Consider the following 19,611-nt stretch of genomic DNA (forward strand, 5'->3'; position numbering starts at 1 on the left):
AGCCAGCGGCTACAAATCAGGCAGTAGCCCTTTAAGAAACAACCCACTTCTCTGAGGGGGTGGCGTTCTCTGTGGGCCTTGAGCTTCTGGCCTTCATAAGGCTTCAGAAAGCCTCTGACTGTTGCTGAGTCAACAGCTCCCCTTTCCTGAGTCTCCCCTAACTTGGAGCTGGTCAAGGTCCTGGAAGACCCTGCCTGGTCTAACTTGCCTGGCTATTTAGCACCCTTAAGCCAGACTTGTCTGGACTGGCCAAGTCCTTCCCTGTATGTACCTTGCTGGTTTTAGCCCCTCTGGGTGTCTTGAACCAAGCTGGACAGGACAGTTTGAGGGCTGATGATGCAGCTGCTATGCCCCAAGTCTATGCCCCAACCACTGAGGCCGAAGAAGCTGAGGTTGATCGGTTCTATGAAGACCTACAACACCTTCTAGAACTAACACCAAAAAAAAGATGTCCTCTTCATCATAGGGGATTGGAATGCTAAAGTAGGAAGTCAAGAAATCACCGGGATAACAGGCAGGCATGGCCTTGGTGTACAAAATGAAGCAGGACAAAAGCTAATAGCGTTTTGCCAAGAGAACATGCTGATCATAGCAAACACTCTTTTCCAACAGCACAAGAGGCGACTCTACACATGGACGTCACCAGATGGTCAATATCGAAATCAGATTGATTATGTCCTTTGCAGCCAAAGATGGAGAAGCTCCATACAGTCAGTAAAAACAAGACCTGGAGCTGACTGTGGCTCAGATCATGAGCTGCTTCTTGCAAAATTTCGGCTTAAATTGAAGAACGTCGGGAAAACCACTAAACCGTTCAGGTATGACCTAAATCATATCCCTGATGAATATACAGTGGAGGTGAGGAATAGATTTCAGGGATTAGACCTGATAGACAGAGTGCCTGAGGAACTCTGGACGGAGGTCCGTAACATTGTTCAGGAGGCAGCAACGAAATCCGTCCCAAAGAAAAAGAAATGCAAGAAAGCCAAATGGCTGTCTGATGAGGCTTTACAAGTAGCTCATGAAAGAAGGGAAGCGAAAAGCAAGGGAGAAAGGGGAAGATATACCCAAATGAATGCAGAGTTCCAGAGAATAGCAAGGAGAGACAAGAAGGCCTTCTTAAATGAACAATGCAAAGAAATCGAGGAAAACAACAGAATGGGAAAGACTAGAGATCTCTTCAAGAAAATTGGAGATCTCAAGGGAACGTTTTGTGCAAAGACGGGCATGATAAAGGACAAAGAAGGCAGGGACCTAACAGAAGCAGATGAGATTAAGAAGAGGTGGCAAGAATACACAAGAACTATACAGGAAAGATCTGAATGTCCCTGATAGCCATGATAGTGCGGTCACTGAACTTGAGCCGGACATCCTCGAGAGTGAAGTCAAGTGGGCCTTAGGAAGCATTACTAACAACAAAGCTAGCGGAGATGACAGTATTCCAGCCGAGCTATTTAAAATCCTAAAAGATGATGCTGTTAAAGTGCTGCATTCAATATGCCAACAAATCTGGAACACTCAGCAGTGGCCACAAGACTGGAAAAGGTCAGTTTACATTCCAATTCCAAAGAAGGGCAACGCCAAAGAGTGTTCAAACTACCGCACAATTGCACTCATTTCACATGCCAGCAAGGTGATGCTCAAAATCCTACAAGCTAGGCTTCAGCAGTATGCGAACCGAGAACTACCGGAAGTACAAGCTGGGTTTAGAAGAGGCAGAGGAACTAGAGATCAAATCGCCAACATTCGCTGGATCATGGAGAAAGCAAGAGAATTCCAGAAAAACGTCTATTTCTGCTTCATTGACTACGCGAAAGCCTTTGATTGTGTGGATCACAACAAACTGTGGCAAATTCTTAAAGTGATGGGAGTACCAGACCACCTTACCTGTCTCCTGAGAAACCTGTACGAGGCTCAAGAAGCAACAGTAAGAACCAGACATGGAACAACCGAGTGGTTCAAAATTGGGAAAGGAGTACGACAAGGCTGCATATTGTCACCCTGCTTATTTAACTTATATGCAGAGTACATCATGAGAAATGCCGGGTTGGATGAATCAGAGGTCGGAATTAAGATTGCCGGGAGAATTATCAACAACCTCTGATATGCAGACGATACCACCCTAATGGCAGAAAGCAAAGAGGATCTAAAAAGCCTCTTGTTGAGGGTGAAAGAGGAGAGTGCAAAAGCTGGTTTGAAACTCAACATTAAAAAAACTAAGATCATGGCATCTGTCCCCATCACTTCCTGGCATATAGAAGGGGAAGAAATGGAAGCAGTGACAGATTTTACTTTCTTGGGCTCCAAGATCACCGCAGACGGTGACTGTAGCCATGAAATTAAAAGACGCTTGCTCCTTGGGAGGAAAGCTATGGCAAACCTAGACAGCATAGTAAGAAGCAGAGACATCACCTTGCCGACAAAGGTCCGTCTAATCAAAGCTATGGTTTTCCCAGTAGTAATGTATGGCTGTGAGAGCTGGACTATAAGGAAGGCTGAGCGCCGAAGAATTGATGCTTTCGAACTGTGGTGCTGGAGAAGACTCTTACGAGTCCCCTGGACTGCAAGGAGGTCCAATCAGTCCATCCTAAAGGAAATCAACCCTGAGTGCTCATTGGAAGGACAGATAATGAAGGTGAAGCTCCAATATTTTGGCCACCTAATGCGAAGAGAAAACTCCCTGGAAAAGACCCTGATGCTGGGAAAGACTGAAGGCCAAAGGAGAAGGGGACGGCAGAGGATGAGATGGCTAGATAGCATCACGGATGCAATGAATATGAACTTGAGCACGCTCCGGGAGAGAGCGCAGGACAGGAAGGCCTGGCGTGCTATGGTCCATGGGGTCACGAAGAGTCGGACACGACTGAACGACTGAACAACAACAACAACAACAATGATGCAGCTGCTCTACTAAAGACGAGCGGGTCTGGTGAGTGACTGGATGGGAGGCAACTTAGGAACCCTGTGCACATTTCCTTGCATTCCGTGGTGAAAGAAAAGTGATGTATTAATGAACAGAGAACATTTTGCATGCCCTATAAATCTTTGGGCTTGTGTTTCCTGAACAACAGTTCTCCAACCCACTTGGAGACTTGCTTTTTACACTGAGGTGACTTTTAAAAGCAGTGTGTGATTGTTGAGTGCAGAGGGATCCATTGTTTAACAGAAAGAGAGAGAGATCCCACTGGGTGTGCCCAAACCTGTGGGTATGCCTGAAGTATACGGACAAAACTTGCCGGACAAAACTGAACACTAATTGCAAGCTACAAATTTCAAATGCATGAACTAACAAATTATGCACTGTAATTTCACAAATGACTAATTGTTATTATGAAATATGCATTAATGGGGAAAATAAGTTTGACAGCCCTTTAAGAGATTAAGATTTATGACAGGTGTAGGATAATAGCTTCACTTCAAATGTTCGCTTCAGCTCCGGCAGCCAAGGTGGCTTCGCTTTCTGTCACGTCTTTTGAACGTGAATCCATTGTTCTGAGGTCACCCCAAATGCATCTTTGGGTAGCTGGCTGCTGATGGTTAAAACAACAACAAAAGGACTTCCTCAGAGAGTTCACATTTCAGTCCATTACTGCCAGTGTTGTTGTAGGTAGTTCTGCCTTTCTTGGGGTCTGTTTATAGCATACTTTAACAATTAAAAATAATCTGAAGCCATTAAAGATGGAAGATAGTGCAAATAGGGATGCTGTGGGAGTCCAAGGGGGGGTTGGAGTCTGATGGACTCACCCCCATGTGGCTTCCCAGACCCCGGATGTTGCTTGCCTGTAATGTTACATAAAAGACCCCTTTATGGCTGCCATTTACATAACATTACATTTATGGAAAAAAACAAACCACAATTTTTTCACAATATGGCAGCTCACTGAGGGGTCACATGGCCTCCGGGCACTTGCTGGGTGCCTATGGACTGTGTGGTGGCTCGTCCAGGCAGCCAAACAGAGCCAGACAGATGGCAGCCTCTCAGCGAGTGCCTGGCAGTACAGAAAGACACGAGTCCATCCATCCCCAAGTGCACAGAGATGCAGTGAAGGCTGGTGGCTCCAAAGTCAGTGGGGCGGTGAATCCGCTCTGGGTTTTGGTCAGAACCTAGCTCCTTCAAGGTTCTGCCTGATCCTAACTGAAACCAGGAGTGGATTCACACACACACACCCCACTGACATGGGAGCCACCAGCCTCCACTGCATGAATGTTCAAAGGGCCCTGGCCTTGCCACTCCCTATGGTGGCAAATTACACTGTTCACTTCTTTCCCCACTGGGATTCACAGCATTTGTCTACAAGCTCATGACTCCTGGCAGTAAAATGCCACACTACACATTATTTGCAGCCAAGGAGGACACCATTGGTGGCCACATTTAGAGTTTTGAAAGTGTGTTGTGCATGCTATCAGAAAATGGCTGATATAAGAAGTTTGCCCATTCATAAAATGGCTGCCATATTGGGCATACAGTATATGATCACAGAGCACACATTTCATAGAAACATAGAATAGTAGGGTTGGAAGGGGCCTACAAGGCCATTGAGTCCAACCCCCTGCTCAATGCTGGAATCCAAGTCAGAGCATCCCTGATAGATGGCTGTCCAGCCTCATCTTGAATGTCTCCAGTGTGGGAGAGCCCATTACTCCCCTTTTTCCAGAGGGCAGGCTGGTGAGACCAAAAGAAAAGTAGTTTGCCCAAGTATGTAAGTACATGGCAGACATGGAGTCTGAGTAGGGATGTAGGGACTGTATAAAATCTGTTCCATCTGGGTTTAGTGGATTGTGACGCACCTTTTGTTCTGTCTGTCCATCAGTGGGATCAGATTTTTCTTTAGGAATTTGCACAAATGCACATTTGCAGAAAATGTACGTTTATGCAAATTTGCATGTGCACCAATTTGCAAAAACACACAACCCATGCATATTTTCATGCTTTCACCTATGGGAGAAATGTGCATTTTTGGCCAGTTTTTTTTTTTTTAAATGTGTATTTTTCTATGGGAAAATTTGCACTAATTTAGAAAACAGGTCTGCAAGTTTGTGGCATCCTCCTGACAGTGGAAAAGCTGGTCTGCTGAGGAATCCGTGGGCCAGATTCATGGAAATCCAAACTCATTTGGTTCCATTGCAAATTTCTTTGACGTACCTAGGTCTTAGTGTGAAAACACAAATGCACTTGAAAGAGTCCAAATAAAGATGGCCATGGAGGGTCACTTTGCAGCAGGCCAGCCTCCCAGTTATTTTTTTTTTAAAGACTTAAAATGCAAATCAGGAGAGGCAGGGACTCTGGTGGGTGCCAAAAGAGGTGTCCATGGGCACAGTGGTGCCCACGGGTATCACACTGGGCTAGATGGAGTCACCATCTGACTCTGTTTAGGCCAGCTTGATCTATGTTCATTGGTTTTCCTTGGCACAGAAATGTCAATGTGTTGGTAGAGTTTTTAAGCAAAGAATATTTTTAGCTACACCTGAGGATCTCTTGGGATGTTTATGTAGCTCCAAGACAGTGTCCCAGATCTGAATGACTGTAACCATTTCTCACGCTTGCTGTGCCAATTTCCACCGTTGGATCTGAGCCAGCTTCTGTTTCATTTCTAAACCACTTTCTGAAATGGAAAACTGACCAGATGTTCCACCTGTTAATTATGCAGCATATGTTTATCGAGGCCAGCAGGATGCCACGGCAAGAGTCATGGTTAAGCAAACAGAGAAGGAGAAGTGAACAGAAAGAGCAGGCTGTGAAAGGTGGCAAGACAGAATGCAAGGAGGAGGCCTCTGTTTGGGGAGAAGAAATGTGCACGCAGACTCGGTGTGGGCAACAGCTGTTCTGAGAGAAGATTACTATGGGTTCATGCTATGGCATACCCCTTCATGGCTATAGCTAGGGATGGGAGAACCAGAGATGCCTGAGCTTGGAGAAATTCTCTGAACTTTACTTCAAAGCTTGGTTTGGCATGCTCCCATTCTGACTGGCAACCTGTTTTTCAGTTTGTTTGAATGAGAGAAGTGTACATTTTTCAAAAGTTGTGCATTTTTTAATTTGTGAAAAATGCACATTTTTGCAAATGTAGCTGCAAGTTTGGGTATTTGAAAATGTTTTCAGAGAACATGCACTCCAAGTTGGATTTGGGGGTGTGAATGGGGCATTTTCAAGTGATTTGAGAACTGAAATGAAATTCTCACGCATCCTTAGCCAGAGCCATCAGAGAGTCATGCTGGATGAGATGCAAAGCCTGTCTAGTCCAGGATCCATCTGCCCTAATGGGAAGCCCACAAGCAGATAGGGATGTACGAAAGTTCTGCCACGGATCTCGGGGAGGCTGAATGCCAGCACATTCGGCCCCCCGAAATTGGTGGCGGAACGGCCCCCTGCCCCCCCGGGACAGGACTTACCTGGGGCGGATCTTCCTGGCGGCGGCGGTGGCTCCGGCGGCGGTTCGGTGGCGGTGGCTGCAGCAGCTGGTCTTCCGACCGGCTGCCACCGCTGCCATTTCCAAGTTAAAAAAAAAAAGTGATAGGCTACATAAAGATTTACGTAGCCTGTCACAGCTAAATTTTAAAAAACACCATGATAGGCTACGTAAATGTTTATGTAGCCTATCATGGCTGATTAAAAAAACCCAAACAAACGCGCGTATGCAAAACATTTGTGTTTCTTATTTTGGCACGTCTTAGTCTACGTAAACATTTACATAGACTACGGCGAAAATAAGGGGAACGCAAATAGCGTAGTGTCTATGCTATTTGCGTTCCCCTTATTTTTGCCATAGTCTACGTAAATGTTTACGTAGACTAAGACGTGCCAAAATAAGGAACGCAAATGGCAGCGCCCATGGGCGCCACCATTTGCGTACGTGTGTTTTTTTGTTTTCTTTTTTTGTTTTGTTTTAATCATTTACGTAGCCTATCATGGCTGACTGCAGGGACACAAACGGTGGCGGCTACGTCCGCCGCCATTTGTGTCCCTGCTAGCCAGCGGCTGGATGTCTGGACACTGGCGGAGCGGGCCAGCGGCTCCGCAGAATCCCTGCGGAGTGGAGCCGGCCGGCCAGGATTCGGGGGGGGGAGGGACGGAGTGCCTCCCCCCTAGCATCAGCATAATCCGCGAACAGGTAAGTGACTTTCATACATCCCTACAAGCAGAACATGCGTGCAGCATCATCCTCACACTGCTGTTCCTCAGAAACTAGTATTCAGAGACATGCTGTTGCCTCTGAACTGGGAGGCTGCATATTATATCCCTCATGACAAGTTGTTGTTGTTGTTCTTCAGTTGTTCAGTCGTGTCTGACTCTTCGTGACCCCATGGACCATAGCACGCCAGGCCTTCCTGTCCTGCGCTCTCTCCCGGAGTGTGCTCAAGTCCATATTCATTGCATCGGTGATGCTATCTAGCCATCTCATCCTCTGCCGTCCCCTTCTCCTTTTTGCCTTCAATCTTTCCCAGCATCAGGGTCTTTTCCAGTGACTTTTCCCTTCCCATTAGGTGGACAGAATATTTGAGCTTCAGCTTCAGCATCTGTCCTTCCAATGAGCACTCAGGGTTGATTTTCTTTAGGATGGACTGATTTGACCTCCTTGCAGTCCAGGGGACTTGTAAGCGTCTTCTCCAGCACCACAGTTCAAAAGCATCGATTTTTCGGCACTCAGCCTTCCTCATAGTCCAGCTCCCAGCCTCTCACAGCCATATGTTGCTACTGGGAAAACCATAGCTTTGACAATACCAACCTTTGTCAGCACGGTGATGTCTCTGCTTCTTACTATGCTGTCTAGGTTTGCCAAGGGATGGGGGAGAATTTCTCCCCAAAACTTCGGGGGGCCGAGTGCCAACATATTCAGCCCCCCGAAGTAGTTTCAGGGAGAAATTCTCCCTGAAACAAAGGCTTTAGCGTAGTCAATGAAGCAGAAATAGACATTTTTCTGGAATTCTCTTGCTTTCTCCATGATCCAGCGAATGTTGGAGATTTGATCTCTCCTTCCTCTGCCTCTTCGGAACCCAGCTTGTACTTCCGGTAGTTCTCAGTTCACATACTGCTGAAGCCTAGCTTGTAGGATTTTGAGCATCACCTTGCTGGCATGTGAAATGAGCGCAATTGTGCGGTAGTTTGAACACTCTTTGGCATTGCCCTTCTTTGGAATTGGAATGTAAACTGACCTTTTCCAGTCTTGTGGCCACTGTTGAGTGCTCCAAATTTGCTGGCATATTGAGTGCAGCACTTTAACAGCATCATCTTTGAGGATTTTGAATAGCTCAGCTGGAAGACTGTCATCTCCGCTAGCTTTGTTGTTAGGAATGCTTCCTAAGGCCCACTTGACTTCACTCTCAAGGATGTCCGGCTCAAGTTCAGTGACCGCACTATCATGGCTATCAGGGACATTCAGATCTTTCCTGTGTAGTCCTTCTGTGTATTCTTTCCACCTCTTCTTAACCTCATCTGCTTCTGTTAGGTCCCTGCCTTCTTTGTCCTTTATCATGCCCGTCTTTGCACAAAACGTTCCTTTGAGATCTCAAATTTTCTTGAAGAGATCTCTAGCCTTTTCCATTCTATTGTTTTCTTCGATTTCTTTGCATTGTTCATTTAAGAAGGCCTTCTTGTCTCTCCTTGCTATTCTCTGGAACTCTGCATTCAGTTGGGTATATCTTCCCCTTTCTCCCTTGCTTTTCACTTCCGTTGTTTCCTCAGCTACTTGTAAAGCCTCCTCAGACAGCCACTTTGCTTTCTTGCATTTCCCTCAGAATGCTCACAGATATTTTGCATGTAAAGGATCCTCTTCCTTTTGTACATATATTATCCTCTACATTTACCCCATAGCACAGGAATGCAGAACCTTTTTCAGCCTGAGGGCTGGATTCCATTTTGGAGAAGCTTTCAGCAGGGGTGGGGAGCCTTTTTTTCCAGTAGTGGGCAGGGACAAATGCAAAGACGGAAAGACCAGGCTAAAGTGGCAGGGCTCAAAATTACCAACTTATTTTAGATTGAAGATCGGACTACCAGTAACTAAGCCATAGGAGAGGCATTTCAGGATTTTAGAATGGGGTAAAATGGCACAAAAGCTGGGAAATTGCCAAATGTTTGGTGTTGTTTGGAAAGGGGTGGGGCCAGGGAAAAGGGGCATGGCCTTCTAGTGTGAACTATGTTGAACCAGATTGGGAAGCCAGGAGGGGCCAAATCTGACCCCAGGTCTGAGGTTCTGTAAACCCACCATAGGGCCATGGCCCTGGTGTCAGTAGCTACTTCTTCCTACTCCAAGTTTTAGTTTTTTTAATGTAGGAATTCCATCATAGATCTCCTCCTGCATTTCCTGCTTGCACCCTTAATTAATGGCCCTTGATAATGGTTGATTCTGACCAGTAGATCCAAGCCAATAATGGTGCATTTGTCAAGCAAAGCACTTTTTATTTTTGTCTACTCCCCCCCCCCTTTTTAATGAAATCTTGCTTGCATCAGGATGGCTTTAATAATGCATAATACTTTTTGGAATGACATAATTAGAGGCAATTTCTTAAATACAATGCCCAGTGCTCCTGCATTTGATCTTTCAACGCTTGATAAACAGAGTGAGCAAACTTCTGCTTTCAGTTTGGAAATGTTCTTCCCTTCAAGCCCTCCTTTTAAGCTGTGTGAATAAAGTGGGAGCATGGGTAACATTAGCATTTTGAACAGGCAAAATACTAGAATCATGTAGAATCATAGAACAGTAGGATTGGAAGGGGACTACAAGGCCATCAAGTCCAACCCACTGCTCAATGCAGGAATCCAAGTCAGAGCATCCCTGACAGGTGGCTGTCCAGCCTCGTCTTGAATGCCTTCCGTGTGGGAGAGCCCACCACCTCCCCAGGTCATTGGTTCCATTGTCGTATTGCTCTGACACTCAGGAAGTTTGTCCTGATGTTTAGGTGGAATCCGGCTTCCTGGAACTTGAGCCCATGATTCCGTGTCCTGCACTCTGGGATGATCGAGAAGAGATCCTGGCTTTCCTCTCTCTGTGACAGCCTTTCAAGTAGGGTTGGCGGAGAATTTCTCCCCGAAACTTCGGGGGGCCGAGCGCCAATGTGTTCGGCCCCCCGAACAAGTTTCGGGGAGAAATCATCCGACCCCCCCCGCCCCCCGCACGCCCCCCGGGATGGGACTTACCTTCGCCTAATGTCCCTCCCGGCGGCGGGTCCGGCTGGCGGTTCGGCGGGTGTTCGAGCGGGGCAGGAGCGGCAGCCGGTCTTTCGACTGGCTGCCGCTGCCGCCATTGCAATAAAAGAGGAAAAAAAACGCCCCCTGATAGGCTACGTAATGATTAACGTAGCCTATCACGGCTAGATTTGCAAAGTCAGCTGTGATAGGCTACGTCAATCGTCACGTAGCCTATCACGGGTGACTTAAAAAAAAAAAAAAGCGCGTACGCTAATGGCGGCCCCCATAGGGAGCTGCCATTCCCGTTCCTTATTTGGTCGCTGTAGTCTACGTAAAGATTTACGTAGACTACGGCGAAAATAAGGGCAACTCTATTTGCGTTGCCCTTATTTTCGCCATAGTCTACGTAAACATTTACGTAGACTACAGCGACTAAATAAGGAACGCGAATGGCGGCTCCCTATGGGGGCCGCCATTAGCGTAAGCGCTTTTTTTAAAAAAAAAGTCACCCGTGATAGGGTACGTGACGATTGACGTAGCCTATCACGGCTGACTTTGCAGATCTAGCCGTGATAGGCTACGTGAATTGTCACGTAGCCTATCAGGGGGCGTTTTTTTAAAAAAAAAAAAACTTTTGCGTTCGCGGCCGGGCGAGGCGGGAAGCCTCCTCCCCGGCCTGAATTTCGGCCGGGGCGAGGCGGGAAGCCTCCCCCCCGGCCGGAACTTCGCGGGGGGAGCAGCGAAGCGCCTCCCCCCCACCGCGAACGTCCTTCGAGGACAGGTAAGGGACTTTCGTCCACCCCTACTTTCAAGTATTTGAAGAGCGCTATCCTATCTCCCCTCAGTCTTCTCTTCTCAAGGCTAAACATGCCCAGTTCTTTCAGTCTCTCCTCATAGGGCTTTGTTTCCAGTCCCCTGATCATCTTCAGCTCTCCTCTGAACCCTCTTCAGCCTGTCTGCATCCTTCTTAAAATGTGGTGCCCAGAACTGGATACAGTACTCCAGATGAGGCCTAACCAGTGCTGAGTAGAGGGGAGCTAGTACTTCCCAGGATTTGGAAGCTATGCTTCTATTAATGCAGTCCAAAATAGCATTTGCCTTGTTTGCAACCACATCACATTGTTGGCTAGTTTGCTCATCAGAATATCATGGGGCACTTTGTCGAAAGCTTTGCTGAAGTTGAGGTATATGATGTCCACAGCATTCCCACAATCCACAAGGGAGGTTACTTGATCAAAAAGTGAGATCAGATTTGTCTGGCAGGATTTGTTCTTGACAAATCCATGTTGGCTTCGAGTAACCACTGCATTGTTCTCAAGGTGCTTACAGATGGATATCTTTATCATCTGCTCCAGAATTTTCCCAGGGATTGATGTCAGACTGACTGGTCTGTAGTTCCCAGGTTCCTCCCTTTTAACCTTTTTGAGGATAGGGCCATTAGCCCTCCTCAAGTCATCTGGCAATTCACCCATCCTCCATGATTGCTCAAAGATAATAGACAGTGGTTCTGGGAGTTCTTCTGCCAGTTCCTTTATTACTCTAGGATGCAGTTGATCTGGCCCTGGAGATGTGAACTCATTCAAAGTAATTAAGTGTTCCTTGACCATTCAGCTATCGATCTCAAGCTGCAATCCTGCCCCTTCAGCCTGTACTTCGCCTTTGCCAGGGGGGTCATAGACCCTCTTTGGGGAGAAAACTGAGCCAAAATAGGAATTGAGCACCTCTGCCTTTTCTTTGTCATCTGTTATCATTTTGCCATCCTTATTTAATAGCTGAACCAACATTTCTTTCCTCTGTCTTTTATAGGGACGTCAGAGAATTCCGCCACCGGCACCAGTGATGCTGGATTCTTTAGAATCCAACCCCCCAGAATCTGTGGCAGAACGGCCTGCACCCCACAGAATCCCCTTGGGACAGAGCGCACCTGGCGGTGGCGGCGGCTGCGGGTGCTGCGGCAGTGGCTCTGTCTGGTCTCCTGGTTGCTGCCGGGCTGCTGCGGCTGCAAATGGCAAATAAATACTTATGTAGCCTATCACGGCAAAGAGCAGGGGTGCAAATGGCAGCCGCTACAACATTTGCGCCCCTGCTCTTTGCCGTAATAGGCTATGTAAGTATTTACGTAGCCTGTCACAGCTTGGCAGCCACGCAAATGGCATAGTGGCCGCCATTTGCGTGGCTGCCTTTTGCCATGATTGGCTACATAAAGATTTATGTAGCCTATCATAGCAAAGAGCAGGGACGCAAATGGCATCCCCTATGCCAGGCGCCATTTGTGGCCGCAGCAGCCCAGCAGCGGCCGGAATTCTTGCTGCGGCCGCCCCAGCTGGCGGCTCTGCAGAGTCGCCACAGAGTGGAACCGGCCAGGGAGGATTCTGGGGGGAAGGACGGAGCACTTCCACACCACCACAGATACCCCAGAACGGAGCCAGGTAAGTGTTTCTTACATCCCTATTCTTTTACTATGCACGTAGCTGAAGAAAGCTATTTGCTTTTCCAAAGTTTCATCCTCGTCTTTTCCTTGATTGGGTGGCCAGTAGTAGACCCCGACCACCAGATTCCTTTTATTCTTTGCTGCATTTATTTTCACCCAGATGCTCTCGATGGGGCTACCAAGCTCATGCTCCTGTATTTCTGTGCAGAGGTATGTATTTTTCACATACAGTGCAACCCCACCTCCCTTTCTGTTCCTCCTGTTCTTTTTGAACAAGTTATATCCTTCAATTGCTGTATTCCAGTCATGAGAGTCAACCCACCAAGTCTCAGTTACATCTATCAAGTCATAATTTCCCTCATGTATTAAGAGTTCAAGTTCATTCTGTTTGCTTCCCATACTCTGGGCATCAGTGTATAGACATCGAAGACCATGTGCTTCATAGTCTGGCTTTCTTCCTACATCTTTCTGAAGACTATTATTGGGCACTGTTAGAGCTGTTCTCTCCGTTGTGGTGCAGAAGCCTTCATCCATTGTTACCCCCACCTTTACATCTCTCTTCCCCATAGGATTCAGTTTAAAGCCCTCCTGATGGAGTTCTTCATGCTGTGGCCAAACACATTCTTCCCATCCTTTGTGAGGTGCAACCCGTCCCTTGCCAACAGCCCATCTTCCAGGAAGTATAGCCCGTGGTCCCAGAATCCAAATCTCTCACGTCAGCACCACCTTCATAGCCAGTCATTCACACGGAGTATTTTTCATACCCTTTCTATCCCTCTTCTAACTACTGGAAGGATGGACGAGAAGACTATCTGGGCCTCAAAGTTCTTGAGTTTCCTTCCCAAAGCTTCAAAGTCTGATGTGATTTCTTCGTAGCTCCGCTTGGCAGTGTCATTTGTTCCCACATGGATGAGAAGAAAGGGATACCTGTCAGTAGGCTTTATGAGTGCAGGCAACCTTTCAGTCACGTCTCTAATCTGTCCTCCCAGGAGACAACACACCTGGTGAGTCCACGGGTCTTCACAACATACTTGGGTTTCAATCCCATGCAGCAAGGAGTCTCCCACTACTTCTACTCTTCTCTTCTTGTTGTAGGCCTGGGTTTCATCACCTCTGACTGACCTTCAGGCTCTTGGTTGCTCTCATGCAGGTTCCCCTGTAATTCTTCCTCTGCAGATTATCCTCCAGTCTCATCCTCAAGTACCTGGAATCAGTTCCAGAGCTCCACTGCTTCCACTGGTGCAGAGTGGCGTCTAGTTCTTCTTCTCCTAACTGTCACCCTTTTGCAAGGAGTATCCTCTACTCCATTTTTCCTCACCTCAGCATTTCCCACCTCTGCCTCAGCTTGCTGTTGCTTTTCAAGCTTCTGGTCTTCCCTTTGCTTCTGTAGTTCCCCCATTCTGTCGAAGAACTCTTCGTGTTCTCTTATTCCCCGGAGGGTCGACAGTCGCCGCTCCAGTCCACTTACTTTTTCTTCCAGCAGCGTGATCAACTTGCACTTGTTCCAGGTATAGGCCATGTGGTTCTCAGGCAAGAAAACAAACACTGCACACACCTTGCAGGTCACCACCACTGGAGAGTCTTGTCCTTCCATTGCCTCTTTTCCCTTTTTGTGTCTAGCTTTGTGATTGTTCTAGACCAGCCTGTGCCTGCTCCTCTACTCACTGGAGGTTAAAAGCAGAGTCCCACTGGTATGGAAGTGTGTGTTACAAGAAAAGAAATTAAAAAAAAATGTTAGGGGCCTCCCCCTGGACCTCCCCTGCCAAACTCCCCTGGCCAACTCCTGTTTGCTCCCCCTGTTTGCTCGATCTCTGGGAGCCTGCTTGCTTCTGTAGTCCCTGGACCAGCTGGAGCAGCTTGCTCTGCTCTGCTCTGCTCAGCTCAGCTGGGAGGCGGGAAACAGACTGAAGCTTCCTGCCCACACAGCTGCTGGGAGTACTCAGGCCTGTTCCACCCCCAATTGGGGGCCTGTTCCAGCCCCAATTCAGTTGGAGCTCCCAGGAGCACCTGGTGAGCTCATAACCACTCAGAAGGATAAAGGACAACCCCCTGGGCTTCCTGCAGCCCACTTACCTCTTTGTCTCTGTCTCCTTTGTCTCTTCTACCACTGCAACTCCCCTGGCCAATTCCTGTTTGCTCCCCCTTTTCACTCACTCTGGTCACTTAACCTTGCACTTAGCCTTCTCTGTATAGAATCACAGCTCACTGATGTGATTTTCCTGAGTGCCCAATTTTGTTTCATTCGAGCAACTGATGTCCTATGAGGGTGTTCACACAAAGGATGCTGAGAACACCTTCTCCTAGGGATGGGGAAAAGTGTCCATTTATTATCATGGATATTTCTACCTTTCCACTTGGGGCCAACACATCTTGGAGTCACTTAAGCCCTATGAAGGCATTCAGCCTACATATGTGAAGATTAAGGTTCTCCAAATTCCACCTCCAACTTCATTCCAACTCATGGCTATATTTATTTATTTATTTATTTATTTATTTCTATACTGCCCAATAGCCGAAGCTCTCTGGGCGGTTCACAAAAATTAAAACCAAACAATAAAACAATTTAAAATATATAGAACATTAAAACCACAATATAACAATACAATATATCAGACTGTGAACATTGTAGGGTTTGTTTATTTGTTTGTTTGTTCTTTTCACACAAACATTTAAGTATATTTCTGGGTGTATTGTTCCGAACACAGTTTTGAAATGTACACATTTTTCTCCCGTTGATTAAAGTGTGTTTATGTACGTTTTTCAAATGTACACATTTTTCAAACACATTTTTGTTTGTTCTGTGAATCGCATTGCAAACACAGACGTGTACAGACAGATTGCTTTAAGATCTGTATTCAGCTCTGGGAGGTGAGAATTGGGTAAATTCTGGTAAAGAATCAACCAAAATGCATTTTTCATACAGCTTTAGTTTGTAAGCACATTCAGCTGAACATCCTAACAAATTTCCCAGTGGTTCGGAACCCGGATGAGACAGAGATACTGACTGTGGGAAGGTTTGTAAATATATTCAGCAGAATGACCTTACAAATACACTGCAGACCTTAGTGCTCAATGCACAAAGATCTACAGAGGAACCAGACATGCAGGAATGTTAGGATTTAGAGGCATCCATGTCTTGCATCAGCCTAGTAACTGACGTGTGTGCAGGCTGATTTGTTGTTGTTGTTATTTGCAAGGTGGATCTAAATCTCTGCTGACCACAGCACACACAGAGACAGCAGTGCAGATCTGAATCATTGTTGCCTTTCCCATACAACATTTGCTTAATTGTATATCACAGTTTCCATTAGGGCTGTGCACCACTTTGGCCCAAGGCCTGGACCCTGAGTCGAGGTGGGTGGCTTCGGTTCACTTTGTGACCCTTCCAAAGTGGAGGGGGCATGAAGTGACCCGGAGTGGGTCAGGGGCTCTTCAAAGCACTCAGTGTGCTTCGGAGCTTCGGCACCCCCGGCTCAGCCATTCCAGGTCCTTACCTGAGCCACCACTGCCTCCGTCACTGCCATTGCCATCCTCGCCATCACCGTCCTCGCCACCAGCCTCGCCACCACCATCGCCACCACCGCCGTCGTCCTCACCACTGCTGCCTCTGTTGGTGCCACGTCCTCGCCACAGCCTCTAACGTCTGAGGCCTGGATGCACACGGCAACTCTTACTGCAGGGAGTCGCCATTTTTAAAATGGCAACCTCCTGGAACTTCCTGGAGGTTGCCATTTTAAAAATGGCGACTCCCTGAAATAAGAGTTGCCATGCGCGTCCAGGTCTCAGGAGTTGGAGGCGGCAGTGAGGATGGCGGCGGAGAAGACAGTGAGGATGGTGGCAGAGGAGGCAGCGAGGATGGTAGCGAGGACGGTGATGGCGGCGGCGGCAGCAGTGGAGAAGGGGGTAGTGAGGATGGGGTGGCGGTGGAGAAGGGGGTGGCAGCGGTGAGGACAATGGCAGTGGAAGCGGGGGCAAGGTAAGGGGATTTGTGTGGGGGTGTCAGGGGGGACCTGAAGTGGGGTTCGACATCCGAATCCCGCTTTGGGTTCAGGGCCGAGTCAGGTTGGTGGCCCCCCCGAATCAGCCCGAGCCGAATCGTGCCTGTCTCCGAAGCCACAAAGCGGCTTCTGAGTTGGAACGGGGGTCCCTGCACAGCCCTAGTTTCCATTAAAAACAACAACAGAGAGCAGTATAAATCAAGCCTCTGAATTATTACTGGACAATGCAAGCACAATTGCTGTTGCACATTGAGCTGTCACTGTTATTATAACGGTGTGCAAATGGCCTCTTGAAATTCTCCACTCTACTTCTGGGCAGGGAAACTGGGTAGACCATTTCACCAAATTTCTCTGAGGGGGAGGAGAAATTCTCAACAGTTTCCCACATGTAGGACTCAACATTAGAGCAGGATGTGGCTCACTTCCTTTTCATAAGGTTCTTTTTTTTGGGGGGGGGTTATGCTGCACATCAACTGTGTTGGCAGCCTGGTCCCCATTTTGCATCCACCACAATAAATGTGCAAGTGGGTCAAGTGCCGTGTCCAGCCCCAGGGAGGAGGCAGAGCTAGCGCTGTTAGGGATGCTGGAGAAATTCAAGACAGACTAAAATGAGCTCGGATTTCTATGACTCCAACCTGTGTAATCTGCTGAGGAGCGCCCCCCTCAGGCCACACAGAGTCCGTGGACTTTGGGATGATTATTTTTTAACTTTCCCAAAATTTACACATATAAATCATATAAGTTTCTGCTGAGGAAACCTTGAATGGAATGGGGGACAATACACTAAATCATGTTATGTACTGAGGTAAATTATGTAAATACTTAGGTAAATATTTACATAATTATTTCAGTATTTTTCCACATGGTGAAAAAAGAAATATTCATATCCATCTCTGGGTGGACAACGGAACGAAAGGCACCTGACAATCCATGAAACACAGACGGAGCAGATTTTACACAGTCCATACATCCCTAGGGCCGAGCCTTAGGGATGGGGGAGAATTTCTCCCCGAAACTTCGGGGGGCCGAGTGCCAACGCATTCGGTCCTCCCAAGGTTCGGGGAGAAATTCTCCCCCCTGCCCCCCCCCCGGGATGGGACTTACCTTTTACGAATGTCGCTCCCGGCGGCGGGTCCCGGCGGCGGTTCGGCAGGTCTTCGTCAGGGGCAGGGGCGGCAGCCGGTCTTTTGACCGGCTGCTGCCACCGCCATTACAACAAAACTAAAAAAAAACCAAAAACGCCCCGGTGATAGGCTACGTGACGATTTACGTAGCCTATCACGGCTAGATCTGCAAAGTCAGCCGTGATAGGCTACGTTAATCGTCACGTAGCCTATCACGGGTGACTTAAAAAAAAAAAAAGCGCGTACGGATAATGGGCGGCTCCCTATGGGGGAGTAGTCTACGTAAAGATTTACGTAGACTATGGCGAAAATAAGGGCAACGCAGATAGCGCAGATAGCGTTGCCCTTATTTTCGTCGTGGTCTACATAAACCTTTACGTAGACTACAGGGACCAAATAAGGAACGCGAATGGCGGCTCCCTATGGGGGCCGCCATTTGCGTACGCGCTTTTTTTTTTCAAAGTCACCCGTGATAGGCTACGTAACGATTTACGTAGCCTATCACGGCTGACTTTGGAAATCTAGACATGATAGGCTACGTAAATCGTCACGTAGCCTATCACGGGGCTTTTTTGTGTTTTTTTACTTTTCTTTTGAAGTTCGCGGCCGGGGAGACGGGGCGCTTCTCCCCAGCCTGAATTTTGGCCGGGCGAGGTGGGAAGACACCCCCCCCTTGCCTGAACTTCGGGGGGAGAAGCGAAGCGCCTCCCCCCCACCGCAAAAAAAGCTGCTGGACAAGGTAAGTCCCTTTCGTACATCCCTACCGAGCCTAAATCTGCCCTCCAATTTCCTGAACATTTTCTTCCCCATGAAAGAGGCTTCCGTTTTTCTGCCCCATTCTCACGGTGATTCATAATGTTATGTTTGTGAGCTTGCCTAATCACTGCAAGGCGGCTCAGGAGCCTGTGTGCGTTTTCTTTCTATTACACATCTCTCCATCACTCTGCAGTCCCCCAGACTGCCTGTGCTTCCTCATCTGGAAAGGCCCTATGAGAGGAATTACCTCATGATTTCTTCCCCTGGGCTTTGACTGAAGGCTGAGGAGGTTACAGGCTGCCTGAGAGTCAACTGTACAATCGAAATAAGATGGTTGTGTTCACTCCTCAACCACTGCCTAAGTAAGGTAAGCGCAAGGAACCCAAACCCAACCCATGAGATTTTCTCTGAAATGTTCTTAACCATTAAATTTCTTCTTTAAAAGTAATAAGATGGGGAATAAATTTTTTGGCATTATTATTACTACTACTACTATTTTTATCAGACCTGAGTGACTACAATATTCATATAAAGAAGTATCTCCAAACAGGAGCAGTTAATCACCCTCCAAGATCTCTCTCTCTCTCTTAGGGATGGCGGAGAATTCCGCCACGGATTCCGGGGGGGGGATTTTTAGAATCCAGCCCCCCAGGAGTCTGTGGCAGAATGGACCACCCCACCCCACTGCCCCGTGAGGTCTGACCTGGCCAGCTCCTACCTGGCAGCCGGTCTTCAGACGCAAATGGCGTCCTGCCTAGCGGATGCCATTTGCATCCCTTCCCCTTACTGTGATAGGCTACGTTATGATTTATGTAGCCTATCATGGTAAAGACCAGGGACGCAAATGGTGGGTGCTATGCCATTTGTGTCCCTTCTCCTTGCTGTGATAGGCTACGTAAGATTTACGTAGCCTATCACGGTAAGGGAAAGGGACGCAAATGGTGTCCGCTAGGCTGGTCGCCATTTGCGTCTGAAGACTGGCTGCAGCCAGACTTGCCGCGGAGCGGAGCCGGCCGGGGAGGATTCCAGGGGGGAGGACCAGATCGCCTCCCCCCCCACAGAACCCCCAGTGGACTCCAGGTAAGGGAGTTTTGTACACCCCTACTCTCTCTCTCTCTCTCTCTCTCTCTCTCTCTCTCTCTCTCTGTGAGATGAAAGTTGCTGGTGCCCTACACAAAT

This window comes from Heloderma suspectum, chromosome 4 (genome assembly GCF_057233095.1).
Source record: "Heloderma suspectum isolate Gila_16-S chromosome 4, 16-S_ref, whole genome shotgun sequence".
Taxonomy (NCBI): domain Eukaryota; kingdom Metazoa; phylum Chordata; class Lepidosauria; order Squamata; family Helodermatidae; genus Heloderma; species Heloderma suspectum.